Here is a 26,093-nt window from a genome sequence, read left to right as displayed (position 1 = left end):
CAAAGGGAGGGGCTGGGCCACAGGCACGGCGGCACCCAGGGCATCCGGTGCAACCATACCTGCAGTCCCTGGATATGTGATCATGAAGGGAGGGGCGGGTTAGCAGGCATGGCAGCACCCTGAGCACCGGGTGCAGGCCCAGGGTGCAGCCTGCCTGCGGCCATCTGATCTGCCATGCGAAGGGAGGGGCGGGGCCACGAGCATGACGCCACCCAGGGCATCGAGTGCAGCTGTGCCTGCAGCCCCCGATCTGCAATGGAGAAGGGAGGGGTGGAGCAGCAGGCATGGCAGCATCCAGGGCACCGGGTGCAGGCCCAGGGTGCAACCGTGCCTGCAGCCCTCTGATCTGCAATGGCAAAGGGAGGGGTGGGGCCACAGACATGGCGGCACCCAGGGGACTGGGTACTGAGGTGCCTGTGGTCCCCTTATCTGACATCAGGAAGTGAGGGGCGGGGCCACAGGCAGGGGAGATCGGGGCTGGTGGGGCCACCGCAGAGATCAGCCAGCACTCATGCCCCCAACCGGCTCTCCCTGGGAGTCCAGAGTGGAGGACGTTCTCCCTGGGAACCTGGAAATCCGCCTCCCAGGGCAACTGTGCAGAAACCAAGCCTGGCGAGCCATGGAGAGGGCGACCTACCTGGAGGCCACGCAGCTTTTATAGTTGAAGTCGCCCTGGATGGAGGACTGGGGGTAGCAGGGATCAGAGTCGGCCAAGTCAGCCATGGAACCCCGGGTCCCCGCCGAATTACTAGAGCACATGGACTTCAATGGTCCTCGGTCACTTGCTGAGCAGCAGTCAGCCTGGACCAGGAATGAAACCCAAAACCTGACAGAATGGAACCCAAACCTTTGCTGTGGCAGAGGAGCTCCGACCCACAGCAGGGGCCAGGGCACACCAGAGGGATTTTGTTGAGGGGCCCTGACAGGCAGCAACCTGAGCAGTGGGTTAGAACCTCCTCCTGATACAGCAAGGTTGCAGGTTGGATCCCTGGTCAGGGCACAGACAAGAAGCAACCAAAGAGAGCATAGTAAGTGGAACAACACACTGATATTTCTCTCGCTCCCTTCCTCTCTCTAAAATAATCAATCAATAAAAATGAAAATAAAAAATAAACCCTCTGGCCCTAACCAGTTTGGCTCAGTGGATAGAGCATTGGCCTGTGGATTGAGGGGTCCCGGGTTCAATTCTGGTCAAGGGCATATACCTTTGTTGTGGGCACATCCCCAGTAAGGGGTGTGCAGGAGGCAGTTGAACGATGTTTCTCTCTCATCGATGTTTCTCACTCTCTATCCCTCTACCTTCCTCTCTGTAAAAATCAATAAAATATATTTTTAAAAAAATAAAAATAAACCCTCTGGCTTGCAGAGTTGCTAAAACAGTTAGAAAGCAAAGTCTCATCCCTTCCCGTTCATTCAACAAATACTTCATATGCTCCTTCAATAATCACACTGGGAATGGGTGTTTGTTTGTTTGTTTGTTTGTTTGTTTTGGTTAATCCTCACCTGAGGACATTTTTGCATTGATTTTCTTTTTTGTTTATTTTATTTTTTTTACAGAGAGTGGAAGGGAGGGAGAAAGACAGAAACTAATATAAGAGACATCAAATGGTTGTCTCTTGCTGAATCCCCAACCAGGGCCCTGGATTAAGTCGGCAACCCAGGTATATGCCTTCGATTGGAATCCAATCCGGTACCCTTCAGTCTGCCTGCAGAAGCACTAGCCACTAAATGAAACCAGCATTTGTTTTTTTCTTTTTAAGTCCTCTTCTAAGGATATGTTCTTTTCATTGATTCTAGAGAGAGAGTAAGGGAGAGGGAAAGAGAAAGAGAAACATTGATCAGTTGCCCAAGCAACCCACAACCTGTGTATGTGCTCTCACCTGGAATCGAACTCATGACCCTTTGGTGCATGGGAGGACACTCTAACTACTGATCCACACCAACCAGGGCCTGGAGGTACAATGAGTCCCCTGGGGGGAGGGGGGGCGCTGCTCATCCAGAAGCAAGGTTCATGGCTGGTGAGTGCAGTGGAGGTGGCTGGATCCTCCACGGCAGCACTGAGGAGCAGCGAGCTGAGTGGTAGGGAGCAGCAAGCAGGTGGGCGGTAAGGAGCGAGGGGTCCCAGATTGTGAGAGGGCACAGGCCGGGCTGAGGGATTCCCCCCACCCCCAGTGCACGAATTTCGTGCACCAGGCCTCTAGTATATATATAAAACCCTAACATGCAAATAGACCAAATGGTGGAACAACCAAACAACCAGTTGCTATGACATGCACTGACCAGCATGGGGTGCATGTGGAACATGAGAAGCTTTGGCAGCAGGTGGCAGAGTGCGGAACATGGCAGGTGTTGGCCTTGGTGGAATGGTGGAACAGGTGTGCAGGGGTGCCACACCAAGGCGGGGTGCTAGTGGCTGTCAGTGGGGCAAGCCCTCTGGTGGTTACTGAAAATTCTTTGCTGCTGCATGCCACAGTCCCACCCGGCATTCACACCTGCTGCCGCTACCGGCCCCGCTTGCATCCACTGCCAGTACCATCAGCGAGTGCAAGGGACGGCTGCTGGCCCTGATCACCCCTCAGGGATTCTCCACCTTCCCCTGCTCCTGAGGAGTGATTGGGGCTGGCAGCCGCTGCTTGCATCTGCTGCCAGTGATGGCCCTGCTCTCACCCACTGCTGGCGCTGGAGCCTCCGATCATACCTATTTCCGGGTCCCAATCGCTTGGTGTTGTAAGTGGGTGTAAGCAGCAGCTGCCAACCCTGATCACCTCTGAGGGCTTCTCCGCCTCCCCCTGCTCCTGAGGGGCTATCAGGGCAGCAGCCGCCGCTTGCACCCGCTGATGGCACCGGCCCCGATCGCTCCATGCAGTCAGCGGGTGCGAGTGAGGCTGGCACTGTCAGCACATGGGAATGATGGTGGCGGGAGCAGGGCTGCCAGCAGACAGGGGATCTGGGGTCGTGGTGGGAGGTGTTGAGCAGGGGCGAAGAGGATGGGCTGAGACCTGCCCCTGTGCCCAGCTCAGCCTCGTGGCCCACAGTTCCTTTCAAGGTGCATGAATTCATGCACTGGGCCCCTAGTCTACAATAATAAAAGCATAATATGCTATTTAGACCAGACAGCCAAACGACCTTCTGGACATCATTCTAGACATCCTTCCAGACAAAGCTGCAGTGGCAGGGTCCAAGGCAGAGGTGGTTAGGGGTGATCAGGCAGGCAGGCGAGCAGTTAGGGGCGATCGGGCAGGAAGGCAGACTGGTTAGGGTGATCAGGCAGGCAGGCAGGTGAGCAGTTAGGAGCCAGCAGTCCCGATTGGGAGAGGGTGCAGGCCGGGCTGAGGGACCCACTTCCCCATGCATGAATTTTGTGCACAGGGCCTCTATTCTATATACATGATTGAACATGAATATTGGAACAAAGTTAATTGCATAATCCCTACCATCCTCAAACTTAACCTGACAATTACGCTTGAACTAATTTTCCACAAATATTTTAGACAGTGCTTTCATTTTTCAGAAGGTTGATTTGGGTTCAACTGTATGTTCGTGGGACTAATCTAGCATTAGCTTTTTTATTTTTGGTTATTCCTTACCTGAGGATATTTTTCTATTGATTTTTAGAGAGAAGGGAGAAGGAGAGACAGAAACATTGATGTGAGAGAGACACATTGATTGGTTGATTGCTTGTGTCCTGCACACACCCTGACCAGGGCCCAGGAAACTGCAACTGAGGTACTTGCCCTTTACTGGAATTAAACCTGGGATCCTTCAGTTCTCAGGCTGATGTTATATCCACTGAGCCAAACCAGCTATGGCTAGCATTAGATTTTTTTCACTAGGATCTAACCAAATATGCACAGAATCAAATACCTTTAATATATTTATGGAAACTTAATTTTTGGCCTTTTATAAATATGCCAAGATGAGCGTTTTTCTTATAGAGAGTTGTAAATAGTCAAAGATATGAAATCAAACTATAAATTAATGGATTTTATGTAAACTATGGAGTCTTAATTTGGTACTTGCAAATAGTGCCAGATAGGCCTTCTATTTAAAATACTTTAAGATTTAAGACAGCAGAGAAATTTAAAGAGAACTTACAATCACTTTATTCACCATGTAAAATTGCTCTAAATAGTAATGTATACAGATATTCTGTTCAAATATTCAATTATAAACTTCTTAAGAGTGTTATCTTTCTACTAGTGGCCCGGTGCACAAAATTCGTGCATGGGGAGGGGGTGTTCCTCAGCCCAGCCTGCACCCTCTCTAATCTGGGACCCCCTGAAGGATGTCCTACTGCCAGTTTACAGGGATCAGGCCTAAACCGGCAGTTGGACATCCCTCTCGCAATCCGTGACTGCTGGCTCCTAACCGCTCACCTGCCTGCCTGCCTGCCTGCCTGCCTGATTGCCCCTAACTACTCTGCCTGCTGGCCGGCTCACCCTCAACTGACCCCCCTCCAGCCTGATCACCCCCAACTGCCCCCCTGTGCCAGTGTGCTCGCCCCCAACTGCCTCCCTGCCAGCCTGCTCACCCCCAACTGCCACCCCCTACTGGACTGCTCGCCCCAACCTTTCCTCTCCCTGGCCTGCTCACCCCCAACTGCCCCCCTGCTGGCCTGCTCACTCGAAACATCCCCCCCACTGTCCTGATCACCTCCAACTGACCCCCACTGACTGCCTGCTTACCCCCAACTTGCCCCCCTGCTGGTCTGCTTACCCCAATGACCCATCCCCACCAGCCTGAGAACCCACAACTGCCCTCCCCTCTTGGCCTCTAACCTCCACTACCTCAGCCCCGCCACCATGGCTTTCTCCAGAAGAACATCTGGAAGGTCTCCTGGAAAGACTCACAGTCTAATTTGCATATTACCCTTTTATTAGTATAGATTGCTTTTGTATAAAAGGCATTACTAAAGTAAAAGAAAAAACCTTCAAAAATGCACACACAAGCCCTGACTGGCTTGGCTCAGTGGATAGAGTGTCGGCCTGCAGACTGAAGGGTCCCAGATGCAATTCTGGTCAAGGGCATGTACCCTGGTTGCTGGCACATCCCAAGTAAGGGGTGTGCAGGAGGCAGCTGATTGATATTTCTCTCTCATCGATGTTTCTAACTGTCTATTCCTCTCACTTCCTCTCTGTAAAAAATCAATAAAATATATTTTTAAAAAATGCACACACAAATATATATGTAATTTTATAAATATTTCATGCACTAGTAATAATTTTATGTCCAATGTCTATTTAAAAGTCAGCAACTGGAAAATAAAATATATTTTCCCACAGACCCATATGTTTAGCATAGTTAGGTTTGCAGATCATTTTAAAAACTCACTTTTACTTATAATCCTATCTAATAAAAGACAAAAAGCGTAATTGACTGTACCTTCGCTACGCTTCCCATTGGCTAATCAGCGAGATATGCAAATTAACCGCCAACAAAGATGGTGGCCAGCAGCCATGCAGCAGAAGCGAGCAGGAGGCTTACTTGCTCCAGTGATGGAGGAAGCCAAGGTTCCCTGCCTGCCGCGGCCCAGCTCTGAGCTCCGAAAGCAAAAAAGTTTCAATTATAGAAGCTAAACAAACCCCAGATACCTGCTTTTAGCAGGCCGTGGCCTCAGAGCTGCAGCGAGCAGGAGCCAGTTCTCAGCTCCAGTGACAGCAACAAATTTTCAATTCTAGAAGGTAAATAAATCCCAGAATAAAAAAAAAGAAAAAAAGGAGAGGCTGGGAGCTTCAGTCACCAGCCAGCCTGAAAATGGCCCTCAGCCCCTTACCCAGACTGGCCAGGCACCCCAGTGGGGACCCCCATCCTGATGGGGGTGTGGCCAGCCTGAAAACAGCCCTCAGCCTCTCACCCAGACTGGCCAGGCACCGCAGTGGGGACCCCCACACTGAAGCGGGTATGACCAGCTGCAAACAGCCATCGGCCCCTCACCCAGGCTGGCCAGGCACCCAAGTGGGACCCCGACCTGACCGGGGACAGCCTTCAGGGCAAACCAGCCGGCTCCCACCCGTGCACCAGGCCTCTATCCTATATAGTAAAAGGGTAATATGCAAACTAAACCTAACAGCAGAAAGACTGGGAATGACTGGTCACTATGACACACACTGACCACCACTGGGCAGACGCTCAATGCAGGAGCTGCCCTCTGGTGGTCAGTGCGCTCCCACAGGGGGAGCTCTGCTCAGCCACAAGCCAGGCTGATGGCTGCCAGTACAGCGGTGGTGGTGGGAGCCTCTCCTGCCTCCTCAGCAGCGCTAAGGATGTCTGACTGCAGCTTAGGTCTGCTCCCACTGGCAGGTGGACATCCCCCAAAGGCTGCCGGGCTTCCAGAGAGATATCTGATTGCAAGCTTAGGCCCAATCCCCTAGGGAGCAGGCCTAAGCCAGCAGGTGGTCATCCCCCAAGGGGTCCCAGACTGCGAGAGGGCACAGGCCGGGCTGAGGGATCCCCCCCCCCCCCCCACCAAGTGCACAAATTTTTGTGCACCGGGCCTCTAGTTTAACATAATGAAAGTACTAAAAGTCAGATTCTAAATACTGATATGAATGGAACAAATTTTGTAGAAAAAATAATATAATGATATAGATGATTATTTAAAATAATAAATTATCATTACAATTATTATACTTGTTAGTTGTCATTTTATATTGTCTTTGAATTTTATAGGTACAACAAATTAAGATCTATTTTTCCTGAAAAATTCTGATTTTTTTTTTCTAAAATTCTATCACCTTCTCATTGTTTTCCTCTCAGGTGCACAAGTATCCAAGGTCATCGGTCTTAAGGGTTTTAGCAGAACCCATGGTGAATAAACTCATCTGGGAGACCTTAGCATAGGTTTACAGTTGTGAGTACACAAAACACAGAGTTTATTCTTGTATTATTACTTAACAATTATTGTATTATTTCTCATACAAACAACTGTAAAATTACTTTTGCTTCACCTGTATTTTATACTTCTAGACTTGCTCCTTATCTTTCCAATAACATTTTTCTAATCCTCAAATGTTTCTGCTACTGTGCTCCAAATACATCTAAGAATCAATTTGCAAAATTCTAAAGAAACTTTGGTATATAAATAACACACAAATTTATAGATTACCTCTGGGAAATTGAATCTCTTTATAGTATGAAATCCTTTAATTCAGGGTGATAATAACACTACATATATTTGAGCCTTCATTTACTAACTTAGTAAAACTTTTAATCTTCTATTTTTAGGTTAGTACTGAATGAAGTTAATTTTTTTTCTCTTTGTGTATCATACTTTTCTTTGATATTTTGAAAAAAAATGTTCTCTTTGACAGGTTCTAAATCTAAATTGTAATTGAGCTATTAATTCTTGATTAGTTTTGTGACTATCTCTTTTACTTCTTATATTATTACTCATATTATTTCCATTGATTCAGATGATTATCTTGGGATTTCCAAGTACAAAGCATATGATGTAAAACTTGTGCTGTTTTTGTTCCTTTGTAATTGTACCGATAATGCGATGATATTTTATATCAATTAAGTAGAATATTTGTAAGTGTTGAATAGTAGAAGTGACTTCAGAATTTCACAGTTTAAAAATTGTGTTGTCTGTTATTTTAAGATAGTCTTTTTTATGTGAAATAAATATTTTTTAATATCTAGTTTTTGAATAGTTTTGAAAAAAAAATAAAGATTACTTCTATCACTATCTACAAAGATCCATTACTTTTCTCTTTCAGATTAACTATTCCTAAATAGGTAAAATAAAGCCGCCTTGGTTATGTTATACACATAAAATACTGCTTGATTTGATTTGCTTACAGTGCATAGGAAGGTTTTATAACTTCATGCATAAATGTGATTGATTTATGTGTGATATTTTGTTTAGTTTTTGGCAACAAAAGTTTGAAGGTACACTAAATATCTCAAGAAGATTTCTATCTATTCCTATGATCTAGAACAATTTAAATAGCATAAAAAATTATCAGAATAGTAAGATTTTATAAAACTCTACTCAAAAACATGTGCAAGATGTTGACCATAAGATATTGAAATCTAATCAGCATTCAAATTGTCTAAAAACATAATGCTATTTTTAAAAATGTGGGAAATACTTTCAAGATAACTAAGAGTATAATGTAAAAAACTCTAGATCAAAAGCCAGGATATGTATGTTCTTGTACAAGTTCTACCACTATTTATGTGATTTTGGCCAAGTCTCTTTGCTGGTCAGGACTTGAAACATTTATTTGGTAAGTAAGGTAGAAATTGATGGCATCTAAAAATATTTTTTGTTATGTGATTTTCCAAAACATTTAATTTTCAATGTTTTGACTTTATTTTATTATTTGCAGTCCACTTCAAATTTTACTAACCTACATTGTGAAGGCTTGGAACGATATCCTAGCTTATTGAGGAATGAGTGCGTAGTAGCATAAGACATATGTGGTGTGCTGGATACCACTGACATCTCTCTCAGTACAGATGGTCAAATAAAAATATGTGGTGTTTGCTGAGAGAAGATCAATGTGTCCTTAGGTCTGCTGTGAAAACAAAACAAAACAAAACAAAACAGTGAGCTGTTTGTGTCCTTCCAGCTGACCTTTCTTAATCCAGCCCTTATTTTGCTCTTTTATAGTCAAATTTTAATTCAGCATAGTTGGTGGTGAAGAAAAAAAAAGATGTTTCATGTCTCATTTTAATCTTATACATTTATAACAGTATCTATAAAATGTGAGGTCTTAATTCACATTTTTTTCCATCAGTTACTTCATCTCCACAGATGTATGCACAATTGTTCTTTTAGGACTCTGCTCAGCCCACAGATGTCTCTGCAGCTGCTCTCTATTCCAAAGGGGATTTTTTTTTCCTTAGAAGCAGTCATGTAAAGTTTTCTGTTGTTTTATTTTGTATGTTTGTTTTATTTTTATTGAAAGCACTCTAAAGATTTTTTCTTCTGTTGGGGAGAAAAATCTTACCAGAAAGATGGCCTTGAGAATTTCATCAAGAAGTTTCTGAAAATAAAGAGCTATCTGTATTTATGCTCATTCTTTGAATCCTCCTAAATGTTTTGCATACGGGAGGCCCAAGAACTATAATCACCCAAGAGTTGAATCTCCAGCTCCTGTTCCTATGACTGAATTGATATGCTGAGACAAGGTAAAAATTGCCACAATTAATTCAGGGAAGAAAGAAAAAAATCAATCAAATGCCTAATTTAGGCAAAATTGTCAATTTGAGAACAGCTTGAGGCTTAGGGAGAGGAAATGATTCAAATTGCTGCCTATATTTTCTGCATCCACTAGGCTTATGAACCTTATATTTTCTTTTTGTAGTAGAGATGACCACATAATTCAACAGAGTGAACCTGATATCACAGCAATTATGCTTTTGACTCTCTTACTCTACAAACCTCTAAATATTTATATTTGTAGAAGGAAAAAAAAATCCTTCAAACATTACCCATATATTTAGCATCACTGAATATTTAAATAATTAGAGGGCTCACACTCACCCAGGACCCTAATATGACTTACAGGAAAACATAGAACTGGTCTGATGCTCTGAAAGAAGTTGATGCCCAATATCCTGACAAACAGGTTATCAGCACCACATTCATTGCCCCTATTGTCTTAAGCTCATCAGAGGTTAAAATTGCTAAAGGTCTCTGATTTTAGATCCTTAAAAGAATAAGGATTTATTGTTACCTCTTTTTTCATGTTTGTGTATGTTTTTGGGGAGGTTGTGTTTGTTTTGTTTTGAGGAGAGATGGAGAAAACACTGGGTAGAACAATTGCTAACACAAAGAATTGTTTACTTCTTTATGGGAATCAATGCAATGTTAAAGGTCTTTATAACTCAAAATCATGGGTAAAAGGCATTTACAAGATCTAAACAAAAACTTATATAGCAATATTTTTTAAAGTGGGGATGAAAGTAGAAAAACACAGCCCTGCAAATTACAGCTCCACAGATAAGATCTTATGCTTCAATGTCGAAAGGTAGTTTTTATATTTAATGGCAAGAAGAACTATTGAAATATTTAGGATAATTTAGAGATATGCTTTCATTATTATACATAATAAATAATAGATACCTATTTCTATATATGCAGAAATTCTCAATCTTGACCATGCTGGTATCAAACAGTTACACATGTATATTGCTAAGAGACCATGTAAAAGACTTATCAGTGGTTCATGCCTGAACTAATGTTCAAACTACACATTTGTTGGCAGAATTGGATCTTGTGCAATAGCATAACTTTGGATGTTTGGGCTAAGCTGGTATTAATCTTTCATAAGATTGTTATTGAAGCAGTTTTGTTAGGAAGCATTTTACCAGAAATACACCATTTGCTGAAAACCATTTGTTGATTTAAAGTATAAGGGCTTAGTTCTCAAAGAGGAAATTTTGATGTGCATAAAGTTACACATTCAATTGTATTTTCTCTGCAATTACCTAGTCATGCTATAGACTGTCAACCACAGAACTCATTGCCTATTTTTTCAAAGATTTGTTTGCTTGCAAAGATTTAGTTTAGTGAAATTTTTCTTTCTTCCTTCTTTTTTGACAAACAAAAGACATTTGTGAGTGTACTTCCTTGCATCAGATTTTATAAAATGTTAGACCTACAAAGATCCTCCTTTCACTTTACTCCTGAGAAGGGTACTCATTTCCATCAAATATTCTTCTCTTTAATTGAACAATCAACTTTGTAAAATGCTTTGGGAAATGACTTGGAATAATAAATCATCAACTGGTAGTCTATACAAACTAAATAGATTACATTTATAACATTAATATATAATATATAATTTCTAGATGCACTTAGTACAAATATACTAAAAATACTACTGTTCAAAGTATGAAAAAAGTTATAATAGCAATCACAACTTTTATCCAATATTACCTTTTCACATTAAAATATGAAGAAAGTGAGGTAACATATGTGCTGATTCTGTGAAGACACAATTTTTTAAAGATATTATGTTGCCTTTGTTTTTACTATAGGTTCATTAGATGTTGCAGACATTTAAGCATTTCCATGTCATCCTTTTTTTGTTTGTTTGTTTGCTAATGACAAATGCCTCCTCTACCACCACAACAACACAAATGAGTAACTTGGATACCAGATCTATTTAATGAAGCTTTCAAAACTTACAAAATATTATTAATCTAATTAGTGATTCAGCCTACTTTTATGCTTATATTATCCACCACAAAAAGCCCCTACAGGTTAAAGTTTAAATGTGGATTACCAGATAAAGCTAGTCCTGCAGAGGTTTCTATGGTGCAAGGAAAAATTGAATTTGCTTTTTACCTCATCTTAGGCTCTGTCATTTTGGTTTTTGCCCTGTTCCCTTGTTCACAGTAAGGATATTAATTTTGCAGTAAAATCTTTAAGCAATTATGCAGATAGCTCAGAAAAAGCAGCATACACACACAATAAGAGAAGCTTAACTGAAAAATGGGCCCCAGATATTCATTAAAAACAGATGGCTACATTGCCAATAGCATAACTTGGATGTTTGGGCTAAGCTGGTATTAATCTGCCACAACATGAAGAGAAGATGAAACTGCTGGGGTACAAACTATGGATTGCTTCTAGTTTTTGTTTACAAAGGAATACAATGATGATTTATGGCTGCCTTTTTGGTAAATGTTCAAAACCGAAGTAACATATTAATAGTTCTGGCTATCACTGAATAATGATGCTCATTACAGGACACTAATAGATATGAAGAATCATATAAAAATATTTACTTTTCTAAAATTGCTTTGCAACTACATGAAAGGATCCCATTTAAAATTTTATATTAGGCAATTTTGTTTTAAAGAATCTATTGAAAATGAAAAATCTTTTAATTATTAAAACACAATTTTACATTTATATAATAAAATATTTAAATTTCTTGCATTCTGAGTTATTTGTTAATTGGAAACAGAAATTTTCAATCTAAACAAAATCAGGTAAAGTAAGGCAAAAAAATATTTGACCAATTCTTCCACATAAAAGCATGGATTATAGAATGGACCTCTATGTGACTGAGGCAATTGCAATAATGATAAATCTATGAAATATACAAAGTATAGCAAAAATAGGTTTAGAGTTATTCATATAAAGAACAATATAATAATCTATAATAATAAAAGCATAATATGCTAATTAGACTGGATGGCTGAACGACCTTCCGGACAACATTCCAGACAACCTTCCAGATGAAGCCGGGGCTGCGAGGGCTGAGGCCCTTGCACGAATTTCGTGCATCAGGCTTCTAGTTAATAAATAATAATATAAGAATACACTTTGTTTCACATACTCACAACTATAAAACTACTGTTGCCCCATCCTGTGTATTTATGTATTTATAGAATTACCAAGACAAGGTAAAATAGTGAATAATGCCATACCTAAAACTGTACACGTCTATATTTTTGCATATATATGTAAAATGAGGCAGAAGAGTTACAATGAATTTCAACCAACCTTTGTTCTGTAGGAGAAATTCTACCAACTAGAGAAACACTTTCACATCAGAATTGATGTGATGTGGACTGAGTGACAGCCATACCATCATGGGAACAGGCATATTTATTGTTGGTCAAAGGACTAGTGGGAGCATCTCAATGATATTCTACTACTTCATCTATGTATGTTTGAAAATGGTCTTTGCTACCACTAACGAGTTTGTTCTCCCTATTGGGTATTGGCCAATTTTAATATAAAAAACGCATATTTATTGTAGGAAAATAAATCTAAATAGTGACACTAAAAACAAGTTCAGATCATCCCTAATCTTATTACTTTGAGATGACTAGCACTACAGTATTTTATATATTTTTTAGTATATTTAGATGCATACTAGTATATTGGAAAATTTAGATCTTACTGTGTATTTTAAAATCTGCTTTTATTTTCCTAACCATCCATATAATGACTTAATTTTATATAGGCCATTATTCTACAACCTCATTTTACTAAATCCATAGTATTTTATTATTTGAATAACCTAAAATTTATTTTACCAGCTCCCTATTGATAATAGTTTCAAACAATTTTATTATTAAAAATATTACAAAGTTCATTTAGCATTCATCACCTGTCATTGCCCCTGTTTCATACATAGATAAAAATTTGCTTTGTCAAAGCTATATTCATGGAAGAAGCAAATTCAATTGGCCCTTTTTATTAATTCAATTTTAAGTGCATTTACAGTCTGGATATTATATCCTATTGCTAATGGAAATAACCACATTGCTTTAATAACCCTGAACTAGCTTTTCAATTTAATCTAATTTCCATCATTCCTGCCCATTTTTCAATCGTGCTCTGTGTTACAACCATGCAGATCACTTGCCATTCCTTCAGCACACCCTCTATTCTTAAATACCAACAAACCTGTGAAGATTTGGTTCTTCCAGATAACCATGGGTCTGCTCCTACATATATACCCTAATGAGTTGCTCTCAATTTTTAACTGAAAAGTGGGTGTTTTTTTTCTTATGTCTATCTTTCTCAATGTATTGAGAGCAACTTTAGGGAAGCTATCTTTTATTAATTTTTACATTTCCAATACTTGTGTAGAATCTGACATTAAGTACGAATTCTGTAAATGTTCATTAAAATAATGACTGAGGACATCTTGACAAGAAAAGAAATAAAAAATAATGCAAAACAGAAGGATGGCTACTTTCTGTAAGTCCTGTCCAGGGCTCAAATTCCTGTGGCCTCAATGTCACTTGCAGTGGTTTTCAACCTTCCTAATGCCGCGACTCTTTAATACAGTTCTTCATGTTGTGGTGACCCCCAACCATAAAATTATTTTCGTTGCTACTTCATAACTGTAATTTTGCTACTGTTATGAATGGTAATGTAAATATCTGATATGCAGGATGTATTTTCATTGTTCGCGACCCACAGGTTGAGAACCGCAGCAAGGGATGAGAAGACATAATATACACACAGCTTGGACTGCTTTACTCTTGCTTTTCACTATTGTGAACAGACCAACTTGTATCTGGACTCACCAAAAAAAAGGAAATTATTGGGCCCGATTATGTGGGGAATAGGGGAAGGAGGTTATATTTTGAAGCAAAGGGAAGACGAGGCAGAATAGTGATTTAATTGGATTGGACATTCTCTGTGATGGCTGCCAGCCCTTAACCTTACCAGCACTCTTCTTTGAGCAAGGGGAGAGAAAGTAACTTGATTATCCTTACTCTAAGTGCCAATACAGAAGAATCAAATTCATGTGTTCACACTCATTTGTAACTATTGAATATATAATTTGTGAAACACTATGTTAGCTGCTTGTATTTGTGGCAATGATTAGTGGCTCTGTATACCTTTTTGCTCTACCTGCCTTGTGAGATATTTTTAAAGAGAGACCTAGGAAGTCAGAGAGAGGGAATTTTGGTTCACCCCAAATTAGAACTGGAATGGAACAGGATTCCTCAAAAAGGAATGAGCTTCTCATTAATGGAAAGGGCCAGAAAACAACCCACTGATGTGGGGAAATAATACAGAGAGCTGTCTTCTATTGTTTGCAAAGTTGCATTCCACAATTTCCAAACTCCTTCCAAACCTAGAATCTGTGAACCCATATAACTCTTCATTTGTTTTCCAAAGTATTGAGTGTGATTGATGTAAAGATTTACAGTAATATCATTCATTTTCCCTTGTGCTTTAGTAGGATTGGTGTCATATCTGTCAAAAGCTTTCAACTAATATAATAATCCCATTTATGAATATTTTCATGTGTTTATTATTTTTCTTTCTAATTGAGAAATTAGCCAGACCCCATTATGCTACATTTGAATACACTGTCTAGATTAAATTTGGGAAAAAGGAATTATGTATCTAGGTCTTAAAGAGACAAACTTTGACTCAATGTTGAAACTTTTTCTTAAATTATTTCCTTATTTCAAGATTATTTTTTTCTGTGTAGGTATCTCTCATGACACATGAGATTAAATAGTCTAGCAATAAAATTCAACTGGCACATGTATCAAAAATAATTTCTGTGGTAATATTTTATTTCAGTGCTACCAATTTTTTTTGAGATTAACATCTTTTGACAGGAAATGAACAGAGCATTAAAACAATATGCAGCTAGACATTATATGAAAATTTAGTATATTTTTCTATGAGGAAATTTTCTTTTGCAGATACTTTAAACTTCTTGGAAAGTAAAAAAGTGTTATATAAGGTTTAAAAAGAATACCTATAAAAAGGTGTGACAAACAAGTAATGGTTGAAACACTATAATTAATTGAAATTGTTTTTATTAACTATTTGTGGGTGTTTCTATGTTCTGAGAATTCAACTTTGAATATGATCAAAATGTCTACATTTAAAGAAGTAATTATTTAACACATTTTGTATGTGGGCCAGATAATTTGCTCTGATGATTAGGGATCTGTGCAAATAAGGAAGAGGCCACTTTTCCAAGTGGAAAGCACATAAATGTATTCCATCCAAGGCCACTAGCAACACTCAAAATTCCACTCAACTATACCAAACACACCCATACATGCTCAGCAACTCACTACTACGTTTTGACAAAACAACCAAAAGTACATTTTGTATTGACAGTAGTAAAAGGTTCAGATTTATGTTAATAAGAGACTCAGAAGTTTTACTTTCATATTATTCTTTCATTTATGCAGTTAGTTATTTTACTATTGAATTAATATGTTAGTTGAACCAACCTTGTTGCAAATGAAATTTGATGACACTCGTATGAAGAAATAAATGGAACTTAAAAGTACTTAGTTTTACATAGCTTGTTTTTCCTCCTGTTTATAAAAAACATGAGGATAAATAATATTGCCAAATGAATGCAAATCAAGGTATTTAGAAAAAAGTGAAAAAGTGTGAAAGTACTATTTAAAGGTTATACTTATTTTCATCACTATAATTATAACTCAGCTTAAAATAATTTTAAAACTATAAAAGAAATACATAAAGGATTGTATAAATACATATATGTATTCACAATAAGATGATTTTATTTGCCCAACCTCACCCTACCAGAGAAGCTGTCAGTTGAATTCTCTAAGAGCCACTGGTCACACTTCACATGACATCACTTCTGCATTCTGGGCACCAAGCATCTGGTGTGGTGGGACAGGAGAAACAGAAAAAACATGACCTTCCTTGTGGCCACAGTGCTTCCCAGGAAGGCAGGCTGTCACAAGCTTCCATGAGACCAACTTGAGAGCTGTTGCTGTCCACAGCCTGTGTGCAGATCCTAACTGAGAATTTAACATCTTCTCTATCCAGCCAGGAGAAAAGCTACATACAATGAAAATGCTAACTAAAGAGATTTTTTTTTTTCAATTTCAATTCTAACAACTTTCAATTCTAACTAAGAGAAGCTGTCTTTAACACTTTTAAAGAGCAGCTGAATCAAATATCCTAGGAAGATACAAATGAAAAATAGTAAAATTATAAAGTGCATGGGGCCCAGAATCCTATAAGTAATGTTGGATTTAGTTAATAAGGTTTTCACAATTTCTAGTTTGAATTCTATTGTTAAAAATCTAAAATGTCTCTGGAGGCCAGGCATCTACCTTAACTATGTGAATGTAGATGATGCACTATAGAGAGCAAGGGCGGACACGAAAGGAGAGCTCAGACCTCATCAAAAGGACCAGGGCCACTCAACCATTACTGTTTCCAGTAGAGCTGGCTCACTCTTCAGTCCTTATTTTTTAAGAGAACTTAGTAATTTGAATTTTAATGTAAAATCTAAGTTTCAAAGGTTGTGAACCAATTCAATAATAAGAATTTTACAAATCATATAGGACAGCTAATACATGCTCTCAGGTTGCATTCAGATAAAAAATGTGTCCTCCTACTGGAAATTTGAAGAAATGAAGTCTGGGCTTCAAAATATCAGATTTTGTGCCTAATACTGTACCACAGTGATTAGCTGTATAAAATAATTAGACTTAGTTGGAAAAGCATCTTTGATTTGGAGCTAGAATATTATGAGGTTTGCCAAGACATACCACAGTGATGTTCCATTGTATTTCATGATGGTGTTTGATTAAAAATGCAGATAGAATAATCAATTGGGTAAAAAAATTTACTTTTATCTTTCTACTCCTTCTGTTACAAGAATGGAATTTGTTAGTTTAAGTGGTCTGGCTACCGATCTGGAAACAAAGCCTTTAGTTTTAATTTATCACAAAAAGCACATGAGGAGCCAAGTTATTATTATTTTTAATAGCTGAGGAAAGAGAAAAGGAACAGAAACTTAATTATAACATGAACAGCCAACATTTATTTGCTGAATATTTAGCAGTATGGTCATTTTAAGCAATTGTATGAAATATTTTATTTAATGTCCACAATTACCTTAAGATATAGGTAATATTATTAATTTCATTTTGTATTTAGAAAATATAAATCATTGGACCAAAACCACACAAATGGTAAGTAGAATTTAAAGCAAGGCAGATTAATTCCGGAATTAACTTTTATGCAACAAGTTCTGTTGCTGCTATTGATGTTACTGCTAGTTATACTGAGACCTTCAAAGAGCCAGATGCTCTTTCATCACCCCAAAAGCCCTATGCAAAATAAGTTATATTCTTATTTGTAGACAAGAAACTAAGGCTCCTGGAAGGTAAGTAATGTGCCCTTGTTTAAAGAGTGGAAATATGGGGCGTAGTCTCAGGTCAGATGCCCTTGGCCAGGTGTATTTCAACACATCACAGTGTTACCATCATATAAAAGTTTCAAATACATTCTTCTTAAACAAAACCTAAACCACTCCTCTTTCAGTTAAAACCAACACCTTTGGGTTCATATGCAATATTGATACTGATCAATTGGACAAAATATTGCTAATGAATTAAACCTTTTAAAGTTCATAAAAGCTCCTTAAGATTTCTACTTAATTTCAAGATTAATAACCTTTTTCTTTAACCTCAATTATTAGCTTTCATATTTGATACTTTTTATTCATCTCAAAATATGCATCTATTATTATCTAAAGATTTTTAAACTATGTTTTTGCCCTAGTTAATACTTAGATTTCATTTTTTGAATATGAGTGAAGTTTATGGAAAAGATAATCTTTTGAAGTCAGAATTGAAAGAAAAAGACATTGTACTGCCTTTCTATGATGATGACTTTTAGCTTAATTTTTTATGTTATTCTAATTCTCTAAACTATACTTTTAAAAATAAACATTTTGCTTAGTAATTAATAATATCTCATTACTGCTTAGAATGTGAAAACATAGCAAAAATTATAATTAATGCATGTAATTTCTCTTTTATAGTTTGATATATAATTTTGAAGAAGAATTTCACCTTTATCTAGGTTATGTATAGTCAAATCACATAAATTAGAATAGTTTAAAGTATCTAGTAAATAAAGTTTATCTATATATTTATACAAAATACTATAAGTGTCAGTTAATATTAGAGAACATTTAAAATGCAATAGCAATATCTTTCTATGAATTGGTTTCCACTCAATTGCAGCAGATTTACTTTTAAGTACAGCTACAAGTTCTCAATAAATTTTTACGGTTTAAATATGTTGTACTTTGACTATAGATATCTACACATATATGCCTGGAGAGATTCACAGTTAAAATTGCACTAGCAGCAACCTGCAGTTTTTCGTACCAAAAGCCAATGATACAGAGCTGTGGGAAAGTTTGATAAAACAAACTCTAAGACTCACAACTTAAAAGCTTAGATTTTCCTTCTCCCACCCCATAATGTTGACCTTGGTCTTGTCTGTTCCTTTCTAATTGTTTGAACTGCATTCTCCTTCATGGATGATGGTTTCTTATTAAATTATTTATTGATGTGGCTGACACTAGTTGAATAGATTCATTAAATTTCAAAAGTTGTTGGAGTCTAGTTCACTGGCAAAAAAATCCTATTTAAACTTTTTAAAGGACAAAAAGCATCATCTTTGTTTTTTACCTCTTTTAAAGTATTTAATAAAGCATGAAAAGATATTACATCAATCCTACTAAAACACAAGGGAAAATGAATGATGTTACTGTAAATCTTTACATCAATCACACCCAATACTTTAGAAAACAATATAGTTTTGTTTGCATTTCAGAAGTGACAAACAACTCTTGTGACTGGCTTAACATAGTCACTTTCTATTAGTCAAGACCAGAAGCTAGTCAGAATTAAAATGTGGCTCTGCGTTGCTAGGCAGCAGAGTTGTCTTGACATGGTGGTTAGTTTCCTTTTCACTGAATGACAACAGTGAAATGAAAGAAGTTTTGAAAAAACTTGATAATGGTTTTCAAAGGAGGAGGATAATTGGTAGAGCTCACTTGTGCAGCACTGTGGGGAAACTTTCAGGCGGCCATGAGAGGGACTGTCACTAAAAATTTAAACTCTTGTACACAAACTTGACCTAGAATCTTCTCCAGGCTTCGGTGGTTCATTTCAGAACGCCCCTCTGAGTCCAAGGGGTGTTGGATGAAAGCATTAAGACAGATGGGTAAAGCCCAAAGGAAGAAAAGAATCAATAGTTGTGATTTAATCCATTGGTGAAAGGGAGGAATTAAGCAAAATCGTAAAAATGAGAAATGTGTAAAAAAAAACTTTAGTTAACACCTTTAACACAAATGTTTTCATTGCAGTTGGTTGCAATTGAGCAGACACTCAAATCAAATGTAGAAAATAAAGGTAAAAAATGTTGATTTCATTCACAAGAGGTAAAATTAAAGCCCCTATTTTATTATTTTTAGTATTCTCCAGTTCCATTCAGAAAAATATCATTGACATAACTCCCAAAACATCTGATAATAATTACAATTTAAGCTTTTGTTGTTTGTAGTAATAATCACATATAGTATATATTTAACAAAATGCAAACAAAAAAAAAACACCAAGCAAACAAAGAGCACACACAGAAAATACATTGCTCACTATTGCATCTGAAACTACCTAATGCAATAGCATTTTGTTTAGCCACCTTTGCTATTAATTTACCCAGAATTTAAAAAACTGAGCAAAATGGACTCATGTTGAAAGAAAGGACCAATTAGTGTTGGATTAACATTCATGGTTATTTACAGTTGTTTTTGTACTTGTTCTTGTGCTCTGACTTCCTAAAATTTCACAACCCAAAGATTTAGAAAAATGGGGTTGTTTGGACGCAAAGTGCAATGAAGTGGCTGTGACCATTGTGTAGACACCACCTCTCTCATTATACCCTCTCAATCAACACTCAGTACACAGGAAACCGCAATAAAGCCCATCTGCCACGGTTAATCTGCAGGCAGACCCACACCTATGTCTATGCCCCTTACTCTATAGCCTTATTATTCTCAGATCCAAAGCTTCATAAGAGATCAGCCAAAGTCCATTAAAGTAAATAATAGCTAGAAATGACAGGCTTAGCAAAGATTGGGAGGAAGTTGAAGACCAATCTGAGCTCTGAGCTCTGATTAATAGAGAAAAGCATTAGGAGAAAAGGGGAGAAAAATGACCTCAGCCTGCTCCAAAGAATTCCTGAACCTTCGTTGTTAGGGCAAGTGCTACCATCTGAGACATTAGTGATCCTTGAATTTCCTTCACTTTGATGCAGCTCAAATGGGAAAATTTTGAAGGTTCAGCAAGGCCCCAGACCTCAGCTGGAAAGCTGTCTGGAGTCAACCCTGTCAAAATTCTCTTGTGTAAGAGAAAGCCTTTATTAGCTAGATTGCAACAACAACAATAACAACACTCACAAACGCCCTACACATAAGGAGGGGCCTCTGCTAGAGATTGCAGACGCCTTTATTATTTCCTTTCACATAGTCATTTTTTAAAGTCTCCAAACAAATGTAATAAAAATTAAAATTAATGCTTATTAAGTACTAGGTGAATTTAGTCTGCTGGTAGGAAAGTGTGTCTGTGTGTGTGTGTGTGTGTGTGTGTAGGAGGCAAGTATTTAAATATTTATCCAGTTTCATCTTGAAATATAATATTTATTTTTATTGTACAACATAAAAAATCCTTCACGAGCAGTTCAAAGTTTATTTAATCAAGACAGAATAATAAAATGCTTCAGTTATTTCAACTGTGCATTTTATATAAATTTACCAGAAAAAATCCCAAATTATTTGCAAAAAGAGTTTTCTCTTCATCAATTTAAAAATTATTTTCATATCCTCTGTTTGACAAATTTCCTAATGATAGGAGCCCAGGCTGTGTTATCCCCTACATCCGTGTCTTTTGTCTTCAAATGAAACATTTTTGAATTTTGGAACAGCTCTTAATAGTCCTTTGAAGAGATATATACCTGGTAGACCTATTTGTGATGAGAAAAAACTCATTTCAAGTCAGTTTTATTCTGAAAAAAATGTATTTTCTTGTAAAAAAAATACCACATTTTTATGAAATGTAGATTAAAATTAGAGTAGTAGAGAAAGCTCAAAACTGTGAAGTTCTTTAAAGTTAGAATTGAAAAATAACAGAGACCCTGCTTTCAAAAATCCCAGTCTGAAGGGAATAAAGCATTTGGTGGAAGCAGACAGGTATTGGGAAAGCCCTAGTGATTTCTCAGGAAGACACTAAAGCTCCAGATGAGGACTTGATGTCAAGAAAGCTCACCTTTGAATGTATTCCTCATTCAAGTTTATGTTGTAGCATGCAATTTTCATAAATAAAATAAAGAGGCAATGTGAAGAACCATGGTTAGAATGATGGTTCTTCAAGGATATTGCTGATGACTTGGCTAATGCACAGTTGATGTGAAAATGGTACAATTTTCATATTTTAATCTTAAGTGGAACAAGAAATGACAATTATGAAAAGACAAAATAGATACCACCAACAGCTGTAATTGCTATCTAGGCTGCTCAAAGATGGGCAAGAGACACAGTAAATCAATATTAAGTTCTTCACAAACACAGGTATCACAAGAAGGACATCATATAACATCATTATAAGCAAATTCTATTACAGTTTGGACAGTTGTAAAGAATACAGCATGAACACTTGGAATGTGAGGCTTAGTTGTACTCTGCAGCTTCAGCTGGTATCTTAGAGGGAAAAATCCCTTGGAATCATGGCTGTGTGTGTATTTAGTTAAGTATGCAAACTGTGCAGGCTTCAGTAAATGAATTTGATCTTCCTTTTTAGAATTTAAAATGTCAAGATTATCAAGGGTTAAATTCTCTGCCATAAGTAATTATAATAAGTTGAAATTCAGTTGTTTTAACACTCTGGGATCTGGGTAAATGCTTTGGTATATAATACTACATCCTAAGATATATTATGTGGTGTTAAAGAATTAAACTGGTGGGTTAAGAATTCAGCTAAACTTAAGAAAATGATTAAAAGGTAAAGGCATTGTATAAATGTAATTAAAAGTGAAAACTGAAACTGTTCAATGCAAGCCTTAGCAATGAAAATGAAATTTTAAAAAGCCAATAGAAAAGGAAACAAACGTACAAACATTTGAGGAAAAGATATAAAAAGTAACAAACATGTACAAAGAGTTTAATCATAAAATCAGAAGAAAATACTTGCTTTTAGGATTATAGTTTTTCAGTCTAATACTTTAAATGCTTGTGAAAAAGCAGGTCTGATTTTATACATGTTCCTGGAGATATTTGTTTCCTTTATAGACAATGAAACAACAATCAGTACAACATTTTCTTTATGAATTCTTATTGCTCTTGTGCACTTGTTTATACATTATTTTATGTACTTATAAAAATTGGAGAAGCATATTACATTTCAGTTGAGCATTTAATATTTGTAAGTGAAATAAAATGTTTAAGATCTATTTATTCCTTTATTTTATTACACGTTCCCATACTGAGCATTGTTTGAAATCACAGAATCTTTCACAGCTATACAGACATGCAATAGAAAAGAAATACTTTTCACCGTAATTTTCTAGTTGATATAGAAATGCTTTAAATGTGGAACTAAATATGAATGATTTGAGAGTGATTTGAAACCTAAAAATAAATAGTTTATTCATCAAAAATGATCAGAATCAAATACCTTTGGTGTGTGTGTGACAATGAAAACAACAACAAAAATAAATAAAACATCCATGGTTTACTATGTAGTTTTGCATTTTTACCAAATTTTATCTCTCTTGAACATTTCCTTCATGTTATCATTAAATGAAAGACATCCTTAAATTACTTTATTATTTGTACAAATAAAAAATTAAGTGTCCATATAATATAGTTTACATTCCTGTGGAATATGCTTATAAGTAATTATATGCATGCCATTATGTATATTATAGCATAAACTGACCCACAAACATTATCTGAGATAACATGCATAAAGAAGCACCTGGATTTTATGGCCTTAAAAAGGCAATTGAAATTTTAATTTTATTAATGGAAAATAAAACTTTTCATAATAAATTCACTGTGTCAATACATAATAATATTATTCCAAATGCTCTTCAGGAATTCATATACTGTAATTGATGTGTTATGAATTTAAATATGAGAAAATGTATTGTTGCCATTAACACTTAAAACGACTATTTTGTGTCCTTGATATCAGAGCAGAATATATAAAATGAAAACTACTTTTCTATCCTTTCACTAAAGACTCAGAATAGGCTATTACTTGCCGTCTACAAAAATAATAATCTTAAAAAAATAAATATATTGCTGAAAAGTTAAGGCTTGTACACTAACCACAAGGTGTCTCCAACCTTCAAATTTTCTAGATTCCCTCCCTTATCACATCTCCATATTTCAAGAGAGTAAAACTACATGATCACATTGAAATATTGGAAACTTTAAAAACACTTGTTCAGATATAAATTAAAAGTGTATATTTTAGAAGAGGCATTATTAAACTTAAATATATACATATGTAATATATATACTGTTATATACAAGTCATAGTTATATATTAAATAATTATGTAGATTACATTATGCTTATAATATAGTACATACTAAATAAGCATTTACTAGTTATTTTATGAGTTTATGTTTGGAACCTGGCCTCTTAAAAACAGTGACAAAATAAAAAATAAAACATTTTAATATCAAAGCTCAGTTTAGTTTATTTATCCATGACTAAGATTTAATTTTTAAATAATTGTATCAGCCACTACAACAAGCTACTCCAAGGGAAAAATTTTTCAGAGTGGACTATACACACTGCAAATATCCACCAATGTAACAAACTCCTGGTTTTTACAAACCAAAGCTATTGGTGAAAAGTAATTACTAAAGCTCATCTCATTATGAAGTATGAATATGTAGCTAAGAATCAATCTCATTTTAGAAATCCCCATTACAGGAAGTTTTTTCTAATTTAGGTCAGTGGTTTGCTTATTTCTCTCTGTACTGAGAGACAAGTGTGTGTATGTGTGTGTGTGTGTGTGTGTGTGTGTGTGTGTGCGTGTTTAATGGGATGCTGTTTATCCCCCTGTATCTTACCACTCTGTCTCTGGATAACAATCACAGGACCCAGATGCTAAGGGTAAGTGACATTTTCCCACAAGCGGCTTCTGGCTCCTTGGCAGACGGTAGTAGGCAGTTGTGTTGGCAGCCTCTGCCCTGCCGCTGGCTCTCTTGTGTGGCTTTGCTGTTGGAGGGATGCCTGGCCTGCCCTGTCCTTCTGGATACCATTTCCCTCTGACAGCCCTTGGGTTTTGTGAAGCTTTACTCTGTGCAAATCCCTTGTGCAATCCCTGGATGAACTCTCTAAAGGCAAAATAGGCCTTTCGTTATGGTTGTGTGTAATGATCTGAATTGCTGGTTCAGGTACTCAGGAGCACCAAACCCCAAACCAAACTTTTCCAATCTTTGTGGCTAATTTGTTTTCATTTCTGTTCTTGTATTCACCATAAGCACATTGTATCCTAATTTAATTGCCAGTGTGTTGGCCACATAATTTTGCATAAATATTATGCTTTGTGATTTTCATGTTGTAATTTATGTGATTTTTAAAGGTCCTTTGTTTCCTCATATTCATTATCATAAATAATTATCAAATATTTTTATCAGATTATGAATAACAACCTAATGAAATATCTCTTGCAAGCAATAAAAGAAGGAATTTTGCAATTTTACCAAGTGCAATTGGCTGATGAATTATTTAATGAAATAAAGAGCATGCTTTGGATATTGATACTGAAGTAATACTTCATTCCCTGCATGCTTGTAATCTGGATGACATTTTGAAGCATATGCTCAAGTTGTACAAACAAAGGCACACAACAGAGCCAAAGATGGTTTCAAAGACACCAATATAACTGTCTACCACATAATTTGTGAGACATCTCACATGTTTCCTCACAGTGATGTCACAAAAGTAGTCATAAATGTGTATCATGGATTAAATGATTTGTTAGTTTACCATATGCCTGACCACTATCCCCAAGCTAAACAATATTTGGGGGACCAATACACATTTTTTCTTTATAATCTGAAATATCAATACAGATCGTGAGTTTTCTAAAAGAAATAAGCTCATTTTGCATTGAAATACCTATTCCAGTTAAACCCGGTTGAAATTGATTACTTCCTATTCTGCCATTTTTATTTCATGTGACTGAAAAATCCAGAATTATTGATACTATGTTTTATAGTTTAAAAAGTAATTTGCTACTCATTCAAAACAAAAATGAAGAAATACTATGTAGGTATTATAGGGACCTTCAGATATTAATCTAAAACAATTTCTCATGAAATTTTTCATGTGTTATGTGAAGAAGTAGAAATTATATGAGGTGCTGTGTGATAATATAAATTAATAAAAATACAATTTAGTAAAAGGATCACTGGAACCACACAGAGAAATAAAGATCATTATCTTTCCTCAGTGTCTGTGGATCTGCATTGGTAAGTCTTGTTTCTAATGTTGGGTCCTGTCTTGATGCACAGAGTGCATTCTTGTCCAGAGTCTTGCAAACCGGAAGAGAACTAACTCAGTGGAGAAATTATCACATTCCAACATGATTCCAATATTTCCCTCTATTTGATAAATCCATGTTTGGGAGAGCATTTCTAGTCATAATAGCATAAAACCTCAAAGGTTGTTGACAATTGGGTTACTATGAAGTATATACTTGTCTTTTGGTTTATGGGTATACTTTGCTCTTTCTGAAATATAAAACATTTAATAAGCATTTAATGA

The sequence above is a fragment of the Myotis yumanensis genome, unplaced genomic scaffold, assembly GCF_028538775.1.
Source record: "Myotis yumanensis isolate MYYU_CA2020_CCGP unplaced genomic scaffold, mMyoYum1.0.hap1 SCAF_2, whole genome shotgun sequence".
Classification (NCBI taxonomy): domain Eukaryota; kingdom Metazoa; phylum Chordata; class Mammalia; order Chiroptera; family Vespertilionidae; genus Myotis; species Myotis yumanensis.
Note: the sequence above shows the minus strand (reverse complement) of the source record.